Below are 20,202 nucleotides of genomic sequence, written 5' to 3'. Positions count from 1 at the left end.
GAACTCATGAGAAAATTACTTAAATATTGAGATTTTAAAATATATAATATTGTCCTAAAATACCAGGTATTGGGATTAACACATACATAACTATCATGTAAACAAGATCTTATTTATCACATCAATAGTTTGAAACTGAAGGAGCTTTAGTTCATAAAAAAAGGTAAAAAAGATAAACAAAATATAAGCCCATGAAAATAAGATATTAGGTTTACTTCTTTGTCTAAATTAATCTCTATTATTTTTACTAATGTAAGACATGTTTTCATTATTAAATTATGTGTTTAAGAAAGTATGCAAAAGAGAGGTGGAAACTTTTAAATTTGATCTGATGTCAAATAAGCCTTTATTTATGAATTGAATATTCATTGTAAATATCCCAAAATGTTTTTTTTCAAATGAAATCCAAACAAAATTCCACCTTTATGCACAACAAGAAAAAAAAAAGTTAGGTATAATTTCAATAAGAATAATAAAAAGAGAATGTATAAAAACATACATTCTTTTTTTTTTTTTTTTTCTTCAACGTTTATTTATTTTTGGGACAGAGACAGAGCATGAACGGGGGAGGGGCAGAGAGAGAGGGAGACACAGAATGGGAAACAGGCTCCAGGCTCTGAGCCATCAGCCCAGAGCCTGACGCGGGGCTCGAACTCACGGACCGCGAGATCGTGACCTGGCTGAAGTCGGACGCTTAACCGACTGCGCCACCCAGGCGCCCCAAAAACATACATTCTTGAGGCCTTGCTTAAGCTGTATAAAATGATCAAATGTATGATTCCAAGTCAATTTTAGTGTTTAAATGCAGAATTTGATGAAAGATAAAGAAAAGAAGGCCTTGGGTTCAAGAAAGATCTAACTTATCACACTATCTAGTTTGGGTAATACTTCAAAGATTTATCAAGTTGCTTTATGTAATGAAAGTCTTATTAGTTTAAGTAATACCCGGAGAACACAATTACAGCAAAATATTGGAGAGCAATTTTTCCCATAAAGGCTAAAACTGAACAGAAGTCAAGATTTAGTACCATGAGAGCGTTAAGATGTATTTAATGTCACATGACATTGAACAGTCATTGGATGTTAGGACAGTCTCTCACTACTTCTAAGAAATTGTTTTCCTGCCAGCCCCTCTGGCTGATTAATATAGTGTTCCTAAGAAAGCTTCTCTAATTATTTGGAAAGAAGAGCTTAGAACAAATTAAATGGTAAAGAGAAAAAGAAAGGAAAAAGTTGCTTGAGTAGATATTTCACCATTAGAATATTAAGGAATTAATCAGTTTTAAAAGTGTTGCTTTTGGAAGGAAGTAGTTTGTATGCAAAATTCTGTTTATTTCCCAGCTATAGTTAGTCTTTATATATAGATTACCTACTTTTGCAGATAATTACGTTGAGTTTCGACTGTTCCACTGTTCATGCAACAAGTCTTGTTAATTTTTTTACATCTTTAAAAACAACAAACTCGGGGCGCCTGGTTGGCTCGGTTGGTTAAGTGGCTGACTGCAGTTCAGGTCATGATCTTGCGGGGTCCATGAGTTCTAGCCCGCGTTGGGCTCTGTGTTGACAGCTCAGAGCCTGGAGCCTGCTTCAGACCCTGTGACTCCCACGTCTCTGCCCCTCCCCCACACACACTCTGTCTCTCAAAAATGAATAAATGTTAAGAAAAAATTTAAAAACAAAACAAACTGGACCACAGAAAATCTTCATTGCTCTTTCTGTTAAAATGCCACAATATACTTTTTTCCATTTGAGTCCCCTATCATATCACACATCATTTCTTCATTTTAATTTATTTCTTAAGAAGACATGGTTTATGTTTCTGATGGTGGATTCCAGCTTTCATTCATTGTAATTAGCTCATGCATGTGGAAGTGAGGTCAACATCACTCTTCCCTGTTTCAGTCCATATTGAGATCTTTGGTTCAGTGTGTTATCCAGTGATCTAAATAAGGTAGTATGTTTTAGGAAATAATTTCGATGCCGTGAATATGATGTTTATAACTTGAATTTTGTACATTATTTAGAAACCACTCTCCTTTTCTTATTTTCATCTCCTTTTTGCTTTTTACTCTTCCTTTCAATTATTTGTGCTTTATGGTAACTTTGAGGGAAGAAAAAACAAAGCAACTTCTTAAAAGATAATTGTTCTATAAAAAAGAAAGGACATATAACCCATTTAATTGTGAGTTGTACTCTTTTTTTCAATAGTTGTTGTTCTGAAAGTTGTGGTATTGAGTATTTACTCTGTGAAAACTATTTTTTTAAATCAAAGACCAAACATTTTTTTAAACTAAATTACTTTTTTTTCTAGTCTTTGTCTTACTTTGCTCTGAAATACTAATAGTTTTAATTTTCTTTAATTTTTTTACTCTACAACAAGGTACCAAAAAAGCTGAGTTAATTAAACCTAAAGACCTAGTTTAGGGTAACCTGAACAATTCCAATCCACATATCCATTGGATTGTACATAAAATATATTTGATTCACTACCCCTGCTATTAAAGAAGATAGTCTTGCCTCTGTATTCTGTCAGAGTTCCTGTTACCAAGCATCAGAGGAGCCAGAATCCGTTTCCTTTGAATTAACCAGAAGTGATTAAATGACCTGTGATTGTTTGGTTAATCCATCAGTCCTAGCTAGTGATTGTTCTAACAGGTCTCCATAGGATATATTCTCAATAATGTGTATTTAGTTAATAATTGGGGCATATTTGCAAGCACTTTGTATGGTTAATGATTATTTTTCTAATTTCTTTTAACAAAAGTTAATATAATTCCCAACTGGAATGCATTGATCTGAATAGAGAAGTGAACAGATTTATTTGCAAAAACACGTTGTATGTGTAGCTATTATAAATGATATCATGAAACCTCCAAATCCAAAATCACTTCAAAATACATAAATTTTTATTTTTTTAAGATTTTCCTGTATTTTTTAAATTAATGAATTTTATATTAGCAATGAAGGTTAGAACTAATTACCTTAAAATAATTTAAGTTTAACCCATTTGCACAAGGGCATATCTGTCATTTACTACATTTGAGGGAACATTTTTACCACAATATGAAAGCGATATAAAGGTTTCCTGACATTAGTATATGTTTTATAGGGAATTTTAAAAATTTTAACTATTGATCTATTTATTCAGATGAAACAGTTCAAAGGGCTAACTTTATTTAGGTAAAACATGTTTACTAATCTCCAACATGATCTGCAAATATGCGTTCATTTATAAAAGTAACTTACAGTGTAATAGGAAACACTGCATACAAATCTTAAAGGTTGGGTTTTCCCATGCCGGTGACTGTGTCCTTTTAGTGTTCAAGAAAACTCACTAATGCAAAGAATAATTTTGTATTATTTGTTTTGAACATAAGACTTGCTGCTTATGGAATTCTGTTTTCAGACAAAAAGTTGGAAATGCATCTACCTCAAATACCCTTTTTGGGTAGTCTCACACTTGAAAAAAAAAAAATCAGGATAAACTACAATTAACTATAAATGTGTCCTATAGGAAGGTAATGTGTGGTAACGTGTGGACCAAAGTCCAAAGAATTTAAGAACATAGCTGAAAGAAAAGGGTTGGCGTTTCAAGTACTTATATATATGGAGATTTAATGTTGTAAATAAGAAAACGGGTGTGTGTAGGAGGGATAATAACATCTTATCCTCCCACAGACTTCCTTAAGCAACAAATACTGCAGTAAGAAAAAAAGTATTAAAGAAACCTCCTCTTAAAATCCAGGGGTGTGTGGGTGGTTAAAGAATAATTTTTAACCCCTGCTTTTCTCTCAAAGCCTTTTAGTCATATTATAAAGACAAAGCCATGAATATTTTCCTTTATTCTCTTAAAAATATTTCTGGATTTACTGGATTTTTGATAGATTTCTAGAAATAAAAAATAATTCTAGTAAAATTATTTTTTAACTGCTTAAAAATATTTTAACTATTAAAAGAATTATAAATGTATTATCCTGTTATAGGTCTTGAAAACTCCACAAGTCAATTTTAATAACATCTTATGGGAAGTTGTATGATAATATCTGTAGAAATCAAATGTTTCTAAGGTTAGATGCAATTGGGTGTATTTTCATTTTGTGAGGTAAAATGAAGCACTGGGCCTATTTATACAACTTATGTAATTACATAGCTTCAAAAAGTTAGTTAATAGATGAATATCAGATATGTATAGTAACAAATCAAATTTACATCCATGACTAGTATCAAGACTGATTTTTAATATCCAGGCAATTGTTGAGATAACTTTAATGTATGAAACCAGTTATGATATATTTTTATTTAATGCAAAGTTGCCCTGTGAAAATTAACTTTGTATGGTATTACTCAGATGTCTAAAATTAGGATGTTTACTTTATATACATTTTGGGTTGAGCAAGAGGTGTTTACAGTGCAACACATTTTAGACCCTAGGCTGCTATTTCTGATTAATGTGGATTGCCAACAATGGGGAAACAGTGTTGTAAGAAGTTTGAGAACTTAAAAATTGTTTTTTAAAAATCGTTATGTTTCTAATATGAATTTGAGGATACTCAGGAATTTGGTTGAATTGAACAAGCCTGACAGAACCTAGGTATTGTGGCAAGGTTTCTGCAGCTGTAACAATGAATATGACACAGGTTTTTTGTTTTTTTTTTTACTCAAAAGGAGATTACATGTAAATTCTCTTCTTAGCACACAATGGGAAAAATTATGATTCTAATTATCAAAAGAAAAATAATTCCCTGCAGAAATAAAATGTTAAATATACTGTAAATAACAAGGAATTGAATATTCATTCCATAAAATGTCCTTGTATAAGGCGAAGAAATTTTTCTCTTCCGTGTTCCTGTACACATTCCCTTTCCTGACCTCGACTTGTGTCTTCTCTACTTCACTGTCATGGTCAAGTTCCAGCAAACACAATATGCCTCACCATGCATTTTCTCCATGACAGCCAAAATCTGACGGGCATCACTTGTAAGCAGCTTCAGCTTAAATACTGATTCAATAAAGAAATTCTACCATGTATGCAAGGGCTGAGATTCTTTCAGGGCAATACACAGGGGGAGAAAGTGGAAACTTTCCTCACTTTTGTTGTCCTATGCCTGAGAGCTGCTCTTTTGCCTGGAGATGGGCGTATAGCCATCTGAACTGCAACTGAAATCTTATCCCAGCTTTTCCTGGGCTGCAATCCATTGTGCTTTCTCTTCATCTCAAAGAAAAGCAATATTGCAATGGAGTAATGAAACAGAGGTAGAATGAATGAGGAACACGTAATGGATAATAAAATTGGAAAAAATACGAAAAGCAAACAGAAGAAGGGAACAAAGTGAGAATGATGGAAAATGAAAAAGGAGGAGAAAGGAACCTTTGTTATCTACTTGGCTATACTTTGTTTTCAACCTGATTACCATCTTAAACATAAAAATAACTTTTCACCCCAGTAGAATAGTAAGAGTTGTCTGAATTTCTAGAGAAGATTGCTTGAGAATGTGAAATGGATGCTACCAACTTTTGTCTGAATCATCTGTATGGGTTTAAAAAAAAAAAACCTAGGAAAAGAAATGCAATCATTGTGTGTAGGGTGATAGAAATGCTTTGGATTACAAATCAGAAGATATGTATTCTAAATTTTTAATTGGCTTGAAGGCTGCCTATTTGATTTTTACCCTTGTCTCCTTGGAGAATCATTTATCTTATCAGTAAAAGAGAATAATATCTACTTATAGGAAAGATGATTATAACAAACTAATGCAAGGAACTTTGAACTCCAAAAAATTAAAAATGAAATTAAAAGAATATATATTACCTTTGCTCTTTATTCCCATTTATTCTAAGAATATAATTTCTCTGAAGAGTTTAATTAGAAGTTTGAATCTTTTAATCAGTTATTTTTAAATCCACGGTTTAAAGTATTGATGCTGAGATAATGAGAAGAACCCCACGAATCCCATCACAGTTTTCAGTATTTGGAAGAGGCAGCTTGCTCCATACCTTCAGGGGAAGTAAAATCAGGGTTGATGTCAGAAGAACTGGACTTACGCAAGATAGACAAGAAATGAGGAATAATGTTTAAAATTTCAGAACAATAAATAATTGCTCTTGAAACTAAAATGGCAGGCATATTGCCTCCACAGAAAACCAAAAAAGAAGAAATGAGATGGATTCACAATATAGAGAATTCAGTACACTTACAGGGAAGAATGTACATTAGGGTTCCAAGCATTGACAAGTTTTTCCAAGACTTGAGCTTCTTAGAAAGAAATTCTTTTAAAATAGGTGGAAAGATTTGATTATAGTCCCACTTGATGTCAGAGCATACTTAGATAAATCTGTAAGGATGCTGATACTTAATACGTAATTATTTGGGTTTTTTAAATTTATTTTTTATTTATTTTGAGAGAGAGGATGTCTGAGCAGGGGAGGGAGAGAGGGAGAGAGAATCCCAGTCAGGCTCCATGGTGTCAGCACAGAGCCCGATGTAGGGCTCAATCTCACGGACTGGGAGATCATGACCTGAGTCAAAATCAGGAGTCTGAGGCTTAACTGACTGAGCCACCCAGGTGCCCTTATAATTATTTGTCAAACATTCCATGGTTTATAAAAAGCACTAAAATAACATTAATTTATTTATCCACAATAATAGCCTTTGGATGTGTGAATGATGACCATGAAGGATAAACAGCTTATCCTCAAACCCAAAAACGGTGCATATGATAACCAAGTCAGTCCTTGAACTCCAAGAATGAAGGAAACTGTAGTGGCACAACTATACCTCTTGCGGTAGCTGTTTATAACAACTACACCAGACCCCATATTCTGTGGTTTATGTAAATCATAAATGCTATCAACACTCATATATGATTTCATTATCCCATCTTCTTACTCCCTTCTCACTCCCATTTTTATTTCTGAATTCATCTGTTCTATTCAACCTAGAACCCAAACGACTATGGGTTTTTGTTGTCTGTTATCTAAGTTAATCATACTCCAAGTCCATGTCACATTATGATTGCCACTTATTCTCCTCTATTCATTTTCTCCTTCATCCCCCATCCCTAATCCCATTCCTTTTTGTCCCCTAAGTATTCACTGTAAGGTATTCAGTATACTTTAAATTATTGTTGGTGGTAGGGGGCAGTATGGATATCTGTGTAGCAGCAGGAAGTAATGATTAAAAACACAGGTTCTGGGGTTGCCTGCATGGCTCAGTTGGTTAAGCGTTCAATCCTTGATTTCAGCTCAGGTCATGATCTCATGGTTCATGAGTTCAAGCCCTGTGTCAGGCTCTACACTGACAGCATGGAGCCTGCTTGGGATTCTCTCTCTCTCTTTCTGTCTGCCCCTCCAGCGCTTATGCTCTCTCCCTCTTTCTCTCTCTCAAAATAAATAAATAAACATTAAAAAGAATACATACATACATACATACACACACAGGTTCTGGATTTAGAGCCTGTAGGTTTGATCCCATCTCCACCACTTTCTAGCGATGTGACCACGGGCAGGTTACTTAGACTCTGTTTTTAGTTTCTTCATCTGTGATCCTGGCAGGGTTTCCGAAGAAGTAGACCTTGAGGTTGAGATCTGTGCATTCAAAGTTTACTGAGTAGTAGTCTCAGGATCAACATCTGTGCAAGGGAGGAAAGTAGGACTGGGCAGAGGGAGAAGCTGAACTGGTGCAGTTTAAAAAAAGCCACAGCAATGTTCCTACAGAGCTCTTAAGATGGGAGGGCCCCTATTAATTGTACTGAATCAGAACAAATGGGGCTGACCTTCACATCCCTCCATTGATACCCACTGATGTGGGCAACCCCAAAGAGGGAGGGTTGCCTTGGGCCAGGTGGCTCTCTTCTTCTGCACAGTAGACCAGGAAAGAGACTCGGCAATGAGCTGTCTGTATGCAACACTCCCCAATAGCTGAGAAGGGGAAAATGTGAATATTGCACCCTGGCCTCCTTTATGATCTTTAAAATTTAAAACAAAGGGAAAAAACAGGCAAAATTTCTGATCTTGTAGAGCTTATTTCTTGTGAAGAGACCCAAACAGTAAACAAATAAACAAGGGAAAATATAGATTGTCACATGGTAATGACTTCTATGGAGGGGGAAAAATGGGATAAGGAAAGGTTGGGGGAGGGGTGCTGCTAGTTAGCACGGGATGATCCAGAAGGGCTGGACAAAGATAAGGAGGAAATGAAGGAGCAAACCTTGCAGATAAGCAAAGGGAGGGCATTCCAGGATAAGTGCAAAGCGTACTTGGGTGATCCAAGAAGATCAAGGATGCTAGTTGAACTAAAGCAGGGGAGAGGGTGCTTGGAGTTGAGGAAAGGAGGTGGGGGTGAGCCTGTAGACCTTCCTACAAGGTTTGGCTCTTTCTGTGAGTGAACTGGAAGCCGTGATCTGACTGGTGATTTTGTAAGATCTGTGTTGAGAATGCACTGTGTTGAAGTAAGGGAGGAAGTGGGGAAGAAAAGAGATAACGTTCTTTTGTCTGGTGGCTGTTGATTTGCAGGAATCTGTGGTATATTTTCTAAAGTATCTCTTGTTTGTCTTAGATCTATCAGTTTGCTACCTATCTGAGGGACATTGTCTGTGGTCCTTTATTGAACAGATACTCTAGGTTTTGCTATAGTCTAATCCATTTTTTTCTCTTAAGGTACTTCTTATTTGGGGTTTTATTTAAGATGTCCTTCTTCTGTTTTGATATTTTTAAGCAAGCAGAAAATTTCACTTGTTACCAACACATAGGAATCCCTCTGTATGCCACAGTGCATGCCAAATTGCACAGAATTGGTTTCAAACTTGGATTTGAAAATATAGCTTTTTTTTTCACCATACTAAATGTTCAATACATATTGTAGCATATGATTTTCCATGTGTACTTAACAAAGAGCAATTTCATTTTCTCTGGTAAATTACACAGTTGTTATAACTCTGGAATAGAGAAAAATCCAGGAATAAATAGAAAACAATGTTTAAATAATGTTAGCATCCTGGCTCAATGAGTCAAACCAAAAGAATTATTCCAGAGCTTGTCAGTTAGTAAACGGGTTCTGAAAAATCTTTTAGTTTTGTATTCCTTGCTGATCTCTTTGAGAAGAATAAAAGGGGAACTAACCGGATTTTAAATAAGGTCTGATGCTTCCAAAAACCTGTTCTACAGATGGATCATTTAAGCTGAATCCAGTCCTAATTAAATATTTCTCATAACCTTAATCTTTCCCCCAATTTTCTCATTTTCCAGCTGCTTTTCTCACTCCTTAATCCCATAGTTTGGCTGAATCGGTGGCTGTTTTGTCATTACCTTCTTTGGGTAAAGGCCACAAACAGAAAACTCATTATTATGAAATCAGTTAAAGAGGAAACCCATTTTTATGATGGCTTCTATGTAAAATTGATGTGCTCTGCACATATTTGTTCTTGGCAAAATTGAGAAATTTCTCATGATCTTGTAAGCACTAAATTAGGACAAGAGTCATTCCAGATACACTGACTGTCCTCTCCGGAGACCATAGCACTAACAGAAAAACATGACCTTTGGCAAGTAGAATTTCTGACACATCGATATTAGTGGTATTGGTGGAAACTTGGTGAAAAAATATGTTGAGCTAGAGAGCGTCATCTTTTCTCAACCCTTCGAGCTTTGTGATGCCTTTTGAGATTTTAAGGGTTGGAGAGTTTACAATGTTGAGGACTTACTCAGTTGCTCAAAAGACAACCATAATAGCAGCTTGGATGTGGTTGTCTTTGAAAGTAGGTGTTATTTTTAAATATAATTAAAGAGAAACACAGCTGGCAGTTTAGAAAAAGAAGGGAATTAGTAGTAAAGTTATTATACTGCATCTTAAATGGTGGGATGGTATGAAATGGTTATATTCTGGAAGCTCACACTCTCACTGCTTTTGAGGTCCATGCTGTCCAATGTTCAGACATTGATTAGAAAACTCCCTTGGCCTTTCACTAAGAGAGAGCTCCTGTATGCCGAGCTGTGCTTTGAAATGGAATGTGGCAGAGTTATAAAGCCAGTCCAGTCCTATAAATCAGCATGCTCTGTGGATTTTCCATTGTGGACAGTTCTCAAATCTATATCTCCAGACCATCCACCAATCCCCTATTTCAATCCCTAGGCATTCCTCGTCTATAACGTTGAAAAAAAGCCTCCTAACAGGTCTCCCTGCTTTCAGTCTTGTCATCCTAATTTTTTTCTTACTCGCACAGTCAGAATGATTTATATTAAACACTTATCTGAGCATATCATTGCCCTGCTTACAACCCAACAATGGCTGTCCATCTTCCTTAGAATTAAAGTCAGTCTTCTAGTAGGAGAAACAAAGACCTCCAGAATTAGTCCAGTACCTGCCTGTCTATACTCATCACTAGTCTTCTTCACCTCAGACTTGCCACTCCAGTATACCTTTTCATTGACAGTAGTTCATTGGAATACAACACAATTGATTTCGTGCCTTTTTGCTTTGCTCATGCTCTTCATTCTTCCCCATGCTTTTGCCTAAATATTAGTCACCTTCCAAGACTAAATCAGGGATCAGACTCTACAGGAAGATTTCCTTCGATCTCCTGATTGGTCTAAATACCTCTCACCGATTCTCCTTTGTATCATCAAACTAATTCGTTGAAATAATCTGTTTGTATATTTGTCTGGAGGTAATTGTTATTAACACTCTTATATACACAGGCCACAAGACCTGGTGCTTAGTAGGATCTCATTAAATATTTGCTCGGCTGAACTAAGGCTCTGACAGTAACAGAAAACAAGTGTGCTTGAATTTCAAAATGTTTCCTTCGCATTTGCAAACTACAGCTTAAATTATTTGAAATCCAAAATAAAAGTCGAATGTGAAGGGCTTTATGTACTGAAAAAACCTGTAGAATTATCTTAATTTCATAGAAGAGGACTGAAAAACAACAAACCCCAAAATTAGAGCATGTCCCATCCCACCAAGAACAGGCGAGAAGATGATATTCATAAACCTAAACCAGCTTCAAAATTAAGCACCCACTTATATATCCTTATGTATACAAAACTCAAAGAAAATAAAGGTAACCAAAGAGAATTCTGGCGAAAATAGGCTGCAAGCTTAATCTGAAAGGCTTTTTTCCATTTGCCTTTTCTTTGTTTTTGAAGAGCATCAACTGATACTAGTATATCAACGTGTTCACTTGTGATTTACCTCATTCTCCTAAAAGTCGTGTGTGAGAAAAAAAAAATTGAAGTTATTTTAGGATTCTAGTTAGTTAGTTTGTAGGTAATTGAGGTAATTTTACCCTATGTGAGTACTTTATTTCACATCCAAATTACTTATTAAAATACCAAATGACTTTGGCCAGAGAACAGAATCATTTGGAAATCTACTTGATGCTTTCATTTATTTGACATTGAACTAGTGAAAAAAGCCTGTCTTTTCTGAGTTTTCAAGGAATTACAATGATTACCCCACATAAAATGTACTTTAGCATCAAAGAATATTACTTGCAAAATAGAACACTGGGTATTTGTTCCTTCCATCTAGAAAGCTTCTTAACCTAATGAGATAAGAGCGGGACTCTGTGAGCTTCAGCTGTTATGAGATATGCAGCAATATAGGGAAGAGGAAAAAGGAGCCTCCACGTGATGCCACGAAGATTCTAGAGGAATGATTTTAGAGTATGTCACGTCACTGTTCGAGACTGAAAGTGAAGATACTACCAGCAGAATTCCATAGAACTGTGCCAGGCATGTAGTTAGGCACTTAATAAATATTGGATAAAATAATGAGTGGATAAATGAGCTGACTGGGCAATGATATCCACTCCTACAATAGCAATTAATTGATGTGTATGTGAATAGAGACATCATTCCTTAAGAAATGAGAAGAGAGTGACTATATTTATTTTATCAACTCCAAGCCACACCCCTCACCCCCCCCTTTCCACCCCATCTATTTCCCCCCCCCATCCATGAAATAGGAACAATGTGCTAATGCTGTGCTCAGATATAAAAGAACAGATTTGTGATTGATAAAAAGGAGAGTTTGGAGGAACAAGGCAGGAGGGCAGTCTGATGAGAGAGAAAAGGATGTTCCAATGCAAAATTTCAGAAGGGAGGAGAAAGCAGCGAGGTTTAATATTTTGTAGAAATAGAGTTTTAGTGTCCAAGTAAGAAACAAAACAGGTGGAATTTTAAATAGACTGGGTAGACTATTGTTGCTTATAGGTTCCGACTTTTAACATCTCTTTGCATTATTAACCCAAATGATATTTACTCATTTAATGCACTTCCCTCCTCGATTGTTTCTGTACTCCCTACACATTTGTTTTGAGAAGAAACCGAGAAAAATGTGTCGCAGGCATAGATTTTCTTCCTAACTCTACCACATATACATTTTCCTTTCCATCTAAAATAGCACTTAATGCTGCCGGCACATATTTCATTAGGAAAAAATCAGTTTCATTCTGGCCAGACAAGACAAAGGTGGAAATCAATGTTTAATACTGCTGAGTAGGAGAGCTGAAACCTTCCCCTCCGCTGGAACTTCTGAAAATGTGTTCTGTGGAACTTGAATGCTTCAAGATGCTATTATACCAGAGTCTCCAGGTAAGTGAGATTGGGAAATGCAGTATATTTTCGTTCCTTTTGAAGAGTCACATATTGGATGACGACCTTGTTTCCGTTTGCCCGAGACTTTTCTAGTTTTTTTTTTAAAGATTTTATTTTTAAGTAATCTCCACACACAGCGTGGGCTCGAACTCACAGCCCCGAGATCAAGAGTTGCACACTCCAGCAACGCAGCCAGCCAGGCGCCCCGAGACTTTTCCAGCTTTAGCACAGAAAATTCAGCAAATTCCTCAGCCCTGTTGAAAGTGGGACCATTGATCACCTTAGTCACATGCAAAAGACTGAAATATCTTCCAGTGAGAAGCAGGTTAAATTCTGTTTAAACCATGTTTTTCAAGAACTCCTGACCATGAAACATTTTTCTTAAACAAAGATATTAAAAATCAAAGGACTTGGTCATCTGTGGTACACCTTGAACTCCAAATGATTGGCTGGATGAATTTATGAAAGGGACTTCTGTTATACTCAAGGAAGTATTGGGTTCAACAAAGAATTTTTTTCTGAATTCAGAGATATTTTTCTCACTTTTTCTAAGTAGTTTTTAGCTCTAACTATCCGAGAATTAAAAAGTACTATTTCTGACATTTCTAGCACACGGTATTTACTGATAATGCTGAGGGAGCATTTCTTTTGACAAAGTTCCTAATTTTTGTACCTCTGGGACAAGGCCAAGCAGACGAAAAATTCAATAGCTGCATACTACTCCCAGAGCTTCCTGGAATGATAAGGAATAGACGGAAAAGTGCTTCAAATAGGGTGTGATTTTTAGGTATGCTGCTTTCCAACTGAGTAATAGGAACTGATAAAGACACATCGGTGCTAATTTACAAAGATGTTACATAAGCCACTAACATTCATATAGCTTCTCTTCTCTAATAATTAAGCCCAGTGTAACACTCTAAAGACTAATAGACTAATACTTTTATTAACAAACTTAATGAATGCCTGCTATGTGTCAGGTTTTTATAGCCAGGCAGTAAATACTTACTATAACTGTTCAAGAAAAGCATATCAGCACCGTTTTCCAATGAAGAAAATAAAAGACACAAAGTCTGAGTTACTTGTCCAGGACCGTGTAGTTAGTGGCCCAGCCAGGGGCTTAAACTCAAGCCCCTGAAGGTCCTACTTGTCCCCTTTCTCTGCTGTTTCATGTGAAGTCTGCCATATATTTTAAAGTCAGGGATTTAAATTTAAAATCTATAATCTTTTATGTGAAAATATATTAAACATCTATGAATTTGAAAGGGAAGTAGCTGTGAAGTAGGAAATTTGCACTAATTGGGGAAACATCTATGCTATTTATTTTGTGTGATGTGACCTGGGCTTGAACTTCTTGGTGTGTGCACATGTGCATGCACAAACACACACACACACACACAGATTTTTTATTCAAAGAATGTATTCCATGTGGTTTTTGATAACATAGTACTTATCCATATATTATACTGTATATTCTCCTAGTATGGATAATATAGCATCATGCTATTATACTTTGTGCCAGCTGTGCTTTAGATGTTTGGGATACAGAAGAAGTCCCTGTTAACATGAAGCCTAATTCTCAAGGGAAGAAACAGACATAAAATAAGTAAATAAAGAGATAAGAACATTTCGTCGAGTGATCGTTTCTTTTAATAAAGTAAAGCAAAGTGATGTAATACAAAGTGACTGCGTTTTGTGGGAAGAGAGAGATTTGCACTGAACTCCTGAATTATAGAAAAGAAAGGTGCTCCAAGATCCAGAGGCAAGGCATTTGAAGCAAAGAAAGAGCAAATGTGAATGCTCTAAGGGAGAGCTTAGTGAAATGCAGAAAACAGGAAGAAACTAAGTATAGCTTGAGCAAAACGATGAGCAGGAAGATGGGAAGCAGAGAGTGGAGAAGTGATAAGGAATTGGATTGTATTCATAATGTCAGGGGAAGCCTTAGAAAGGGAGTAATACAATCTGGCTTATATTTTTGAAAGACTACTCTCTGCTGTGTGGACAATGAATTGTAGATGAAATAAGAGAGGAAGCAAAGAAACCAGTACAAAGGATTATTGTGGCAGGACAGGTAAAGATGACCTTGACCTGGCCAGGGTAGTGGCAACAAAGATAAAGAGAAGGTGACAGATGTACTGGTGCCCTGTATTTACTCAAATCACTTTCCATCCCTTTCCATAATGATGCTGGTATGAGCAAAAGTGTTATATGCCAATGTAAAGAAGGATCTGGAAAGGGAAAGGAAAAAAGATAATCCCATCACCTCATTTTGTAGTCCTCAAATTCTCCATTCACATTCCACATGAATGAAAAGAGAACTTTACTTTAGGACATGAAAATGTTTCATAAAAAGTATCACTAAAACAACAACAACAAAAAGACTAAGCCCATGCATTGAGCCTATTATACTTATCTAAGGCAATTTTCTCAGACTTCAAGAGGAAAGCAGATTGATGTACTTTTGGGATTTTCAACCAGTGGCTTTCCAATAAAGCCTTCATATGATAATAGTGTTTTTGTTTTTCATTTACCATTTTTAACGTATACCACTTAAGCGTCACCACTGGTGTGGCAGTAAAAGGTAAAATATAAAACTACGCAGCTCTATAATTTGGCCTTTAAATGGCTTTATGTATTTATATTCTATGTAGGATATGTAACAGATTGTGATAACAGAATCCAATATAATCAAATTGCAGCCTTACGAATATAGCAAATATCATGAAACAGCTCCCTTCTGCTGACTCAAAGAGTGGGAGTTCCATCTCTTTCATTATATTTTTTCTGTAACAGCTTATCACTAGCAACACCTTTGTGGCAGTTCCGCTCTGTCAATGCGAATGTCCCCACAGTAGCACTTTTACCTATATTTACCATGATTCTCACATTGAATTTTTTTTCCTCTGGAGACAACTAATTTGAGTGTCTTGAAACATAAAACTTACGGCTTCCACTTGTAGTTTCCCAGTTCACATAGGTATATATTAGAAGTCACTTTCAAATGCAAAAAAAAAAAAAAAAAAAAAAAAAAAACCAAAAAACAAAAAAATCCCAAGACCCTCAGATAGACTTTGTTTGACCTCCATGCTGCTACCCTATTTTATTTCTCTAAAGCCTGTAGCCTCTCACGTCTGCTGTTATAGGGCAAAATGATACATGTGCTGCTAGAGAGATATATGAACACCACTACATTTAAACTCTGCTTGTCGGTATGTTGAAATGCAAATGCAGACACCAGAACATCCTGAGAGTGGCATCATTTAATTCACTCTCTCTCCTGTCCAGTCTTGGGTGGGGATTTAAAAGGTGCTGTTAAATATTTGTCAAGATGTCTTTGGCAGAGACTATTTTTGAATGAGTATGGTTGTTTTTCTGTTTTGTTTTGTCTAGGGTGGTTATTTGATTTTTTTAAAACTTGTTTAGCTTCTCCTCCTCTTTAACCTTAAATTGTGATTCTGTTATACTCTGGAACTCACAGGGGTCACCCTTACTGGATTCATGAAGTGGGAATAGTGTTGTACCAGTAGGGGGAGCTCATACCATGCCTATATTGTGGGTTGTAGCAAAGTTTCTTCTGTAGGTTTGTACAGTTAGGGTGGAGCTATTTAAACTCTAAAGCCAACAAAGATCATGGATTGGAATAAAAGTTATTTACCCCAGTTGAAAAGTTGTAATTTGCTAAAATTGTCAATCTCAACTACGGTAAAAGTTTAGGTGACTTTGGTGGATGAATCTGCATGCCATGGTTGAATTTTTTCAGATAGCTAAAATGTGGGGCTTTAAGACAGTTTAAAAGATTTCTTCCCTGTCGTATGTGTACTTTCCTCCGTAAGTAATAGACTCAACACCTAATGTGAAGGGTTTTTGTTTGTTAATGACTGTGGGTCAATGTAAACATGGCAGGTCCCAGATGAAAGTGACAGTGGATATAGGGTTGAATGGATACTGCTTTTACTTTTAGACTTGTTTTTCCTCATAAATGTGTCTTAAATAAGTTTACTAAGTTGGCGTCAAATATTGTCTGACAGTCACCGGGATCATTATTAGCTAACTTTCACCCAAATCACTGAGGACTCAGGGCTTGAAGCATCCTCCTCCCATTCTTTTTTCTTCCTCAAGGTTGTTATGGCCTTTGAGTTGTCAGCACCTTTCAAAATACTCTCTGCAATTTTAGACTCTCTAATATGGTGGACATTGAGCACTTTGTTGTGAATGTAGTTTTTTTCTTCTCCCCCAGTATTTAATGTGTTCACAGGAGGTGCTCATTTCTTACACTTTATTGAGCATCCATTTAATACCAGGCACTGAAGGAGAGACCCAAGGTTAAAAAATAAAAATGAACAAGACTGACTTCTCCCCACAACGAACTGATGATCTGGGCAATCCAGCACTAGCATGCTGGGAAAAGAGTGGTTCCAAAGCCAAGTTTTCTTCATCAGAAGAAAAGGACACAGCCATCTTCATCCTAGTCTGAATGTTTGACTTTCAAATCATTTCTCACTCAAGCCACTTGTCTAATTGCTTACATTATGTATAATAAATTTGAAAGTTTTTGCGTGTGGAAGTGCACAATGCCTACGTTTGGATGGACCTCACTTATGTAATCACTTATGTCGTATAATTTTCACCCAGAGGAATGTGCTATTTCATTGGTAGAATCTGTGTGGAAACACTGGTGTGCAAGTGGCAGGATGGGAGACAGAGCAGAGAGGAATGTGAGGTGAAATGGGAAGAGGAGACTGGAAGGTGGAAAAATGTTCCCGGGCATTGGCTCTTGTTTCCTCAGGGTGAGCCCCACAATTATCTAGCAGTTTTCTAGCAATAAAATAGCTGTCCTATGGTCGATAAGCCTTTAGCATGACAGAGTGATGACCCTAGACTAGATTCTCAGATTTAAATACCTCCTTGATTCCCACAAAGCAAAAGCTCTTTTCTCCTATCTCCCTTCAAAATAGACTTTCTTCTTTCTGCTGTCAGTGTTACTACTGTGCAGTATTCCCACTTCAGTGCCTAATTACCATGGCATCATTGCTGCTACAATGCCTTTCCCTGGTCTTCCCCCATTTCTTTTTCCATCTATTTTATGTTTCCTGAGTTGGGTTTCCCTGAAAAAGCTGTTCTATAAGTATTGTCCGTCCTGCCAGAGCAGACTGACTATGGCGATGCGCAGAGGCCGCTCCTTGGGAAATGCTTGTAGCTGCAACTTCCGGGCCCCTTCTCGACCTCCATATGTAATTGAGCATTTATAATATTGGGTTTTTTCTTAAAGGAGTTCCATTAAGTGATATATATTCAGGCTCTACAGAAACGTGGATCTGTCTCTATGAGTTTTTAGTATTTAGATCTTTGGTTTACTTTTCAGTTGTTGTGTTGTTATGTTGTTGTTTTGTGGTTCTGTAGGTAGGTTGTTGCTACGCCGGTTCTTTTCTTAATGAATGTTTTTAACTTATTTATTTTTCTCCCAAGCGGCTTAGTCCAGAGTTGTGTCAGAAGCCAGGTTTTCTAGGAAAATTTCATGGATCTTTCAACTATTTTTATAAAACATGGTATTTAAATCTCTAACACTAGATCTTATAATATAGATATCCTGTGACTCAACAAAGTATACAACATTTAATATAATATAACATTTGTTAATATATAACATATAATATAACATGTAATATAGATATCCTATGATTCAACAAAGCATACAACATTTGAGCCAAATGGTGATATACACCATTTATATGATTCACCCAGAGACTCAAATTTCAGGATCAACAGTGACTTTGAAACGAGGCCCCTCGTGAAATCTACTGGATATTTAAATTCCATGCACCTCGACTTCCCCCCACCACACACACACACGCACACACACACACACACACACACACACATGCACACACTCTTGCTCCAAAGATCTAAGGCTACCAGAATTTTAGAAGGCAGTTCCAACAACTGTCCTTCCTAGGCAGCAACATCACAATGGAAAATTTCCTGAGAATACTAAGCTTCTGGGAGACATAAAGTTTGTGTAACTCACTAAAGCAAATGGTGACCCAGTGATTCTTACTGCCCTTGTTACTTTTCACCATTTGCTGTGGTCTCAGAGAAAACTTAAGTTCATGTCCTTGATTTAGACTTTCCTGTCTAGAACTGATACGGCAAATGATTTTATTCATTAGTTAAACATTTTATGTCTGAGGCACTTGTTCTGGGGATATAGATGTGAAAAACAAACAATAATCATGTTAACATGGCAGTGACGTTTAATGGAGTAGGGCAATGAGGTGGGAGATATTGAAGGACGGAGAAAGCCTTTTTAATTATCTAGAGCATTTCCTTAAGGCAGATCCACAAACTTTCAATCCCAAGCAGTTAGAGTGGGCCATTGCTCAAAGGAACTGCTATGACAGTTCTTTGTATTACCAAATTTTATTATGTGTGGGGTCCATACAGAGGTGGAGCTATACAATGGCAGTAAACTGAACATGAAGTCATTAAAAATTAAGTTTTATGTTATTCTTTTGCGTGTCATGAGAGTAGCAAAATGAGCACATTCAGTTCCCAGAATCACAGCTTCATCATAAAGATGAGTCATGGTGAACTAAAGGGACTATATTTTAATGAACCAATCTGGTTACTGTAGCCCATCTATGCTCAGCAGCAGACTGCCTAGGGAACAGGAGACAATCTATTTTTCAAATGATGAATTAGTCCCCGATGCTATTCTTTCTTGACTCCGCTCTCAAGACTATCTGCTCTGTTCCTCCTTGAACACACTCTTGCCTTGGGGGTTTTCCTTAACGACAAATAATAGTAGGGCAAAACAATCATAATTGTTGTGGTTGCAATTCCCCATTTGGCATTTATTAACAAACAGGAACCACCAAATATTTATTATGTATTTACTGTGTTTACAGCACAGTGGGGTTAAGTAGGAATCTTTATAAAATAATCTCTTCTCCTTGAGGAGGAGCCTGTAGTCCTTGAGGAGAGTGAAAACATGCAGATTGGAAAGAATCAGACCCAAAACCATGATGTGCAGTCATTCAGAAAGGAATGATTGATCAAGCGGTAGAGAGAACCTCGGAAATGAGATAAGACATGAGTTAAACTTTGAAAAGTAGTTTGGGGTTTGAAAAATTTGACATTTTTTAATCATTTCCCAATTTGATTTTTTTTTAATTCACAAACTAACCACTTCCTATTGACCAATGGATAGTGAACACTTATTTTTAGTCCTGGTTTCAGCTGTTCATTTCATGAGTACTTTTAGTTATTTACCTAGCTCTAGGAGAAATTCATACTAGAGATACTAACGTGCTGAGTAATACATTCCAATGTCAGAGAAACTTAGTGGAGACAAAAAGATAGGAAAGACTAGCAATTTCCAGTCTCATCATTATAACCATAGGTAATGTTTATGACTTGTGATATTCTGATACAAATATTTTAGGCAGATTTTGAATAGATTGTCTTCCACTGAGTATCACTCAGTATCATTGAAACGATGTTAATAGCGCCAATATGTGCCATGTAATGTACTTGACTGATAGTTAAAATGCTTGGCTAGTATCATATCTGTCTTGTTTTCACATTAAAAATAATAACTTTAGGTGTCAAACT

General features: G+C 36.4%; 1 protein-coding gene across 2 annotated transcripts in view; it reads left to right on the top strand.

The window, feature by feature from the left end:
• Window positions 1–20,202, top strand: part of TMEFF2 (transmembrane protein with EGF like and two follistatin like domains 2) — a 229,431-nt gene that overhangs the window by 15,663 nt on the left and 193,566 nt on the right. The gene's annotated exons all lie outside the window — the stretch shown is intronic.

This window comes from Lynx canadensis, chromosome C1, assembly GCF_007474595.2.
Source record: "Lynx canadensis isolate LIC74 chromosome C1, mLynCan4.pri.v2, whole genome shotgun sequence".
Taxonomy (NCBI): Eukaryota; Metazoa; Chordata; class Mammalia; order Carnivora; family Felidae; genus Lynx; species Lynx canadensis.
Note: the sequence above shows the minus strand (reverse complement) of the source record. Positions and strands in the feature narration are given on the sequence as shown.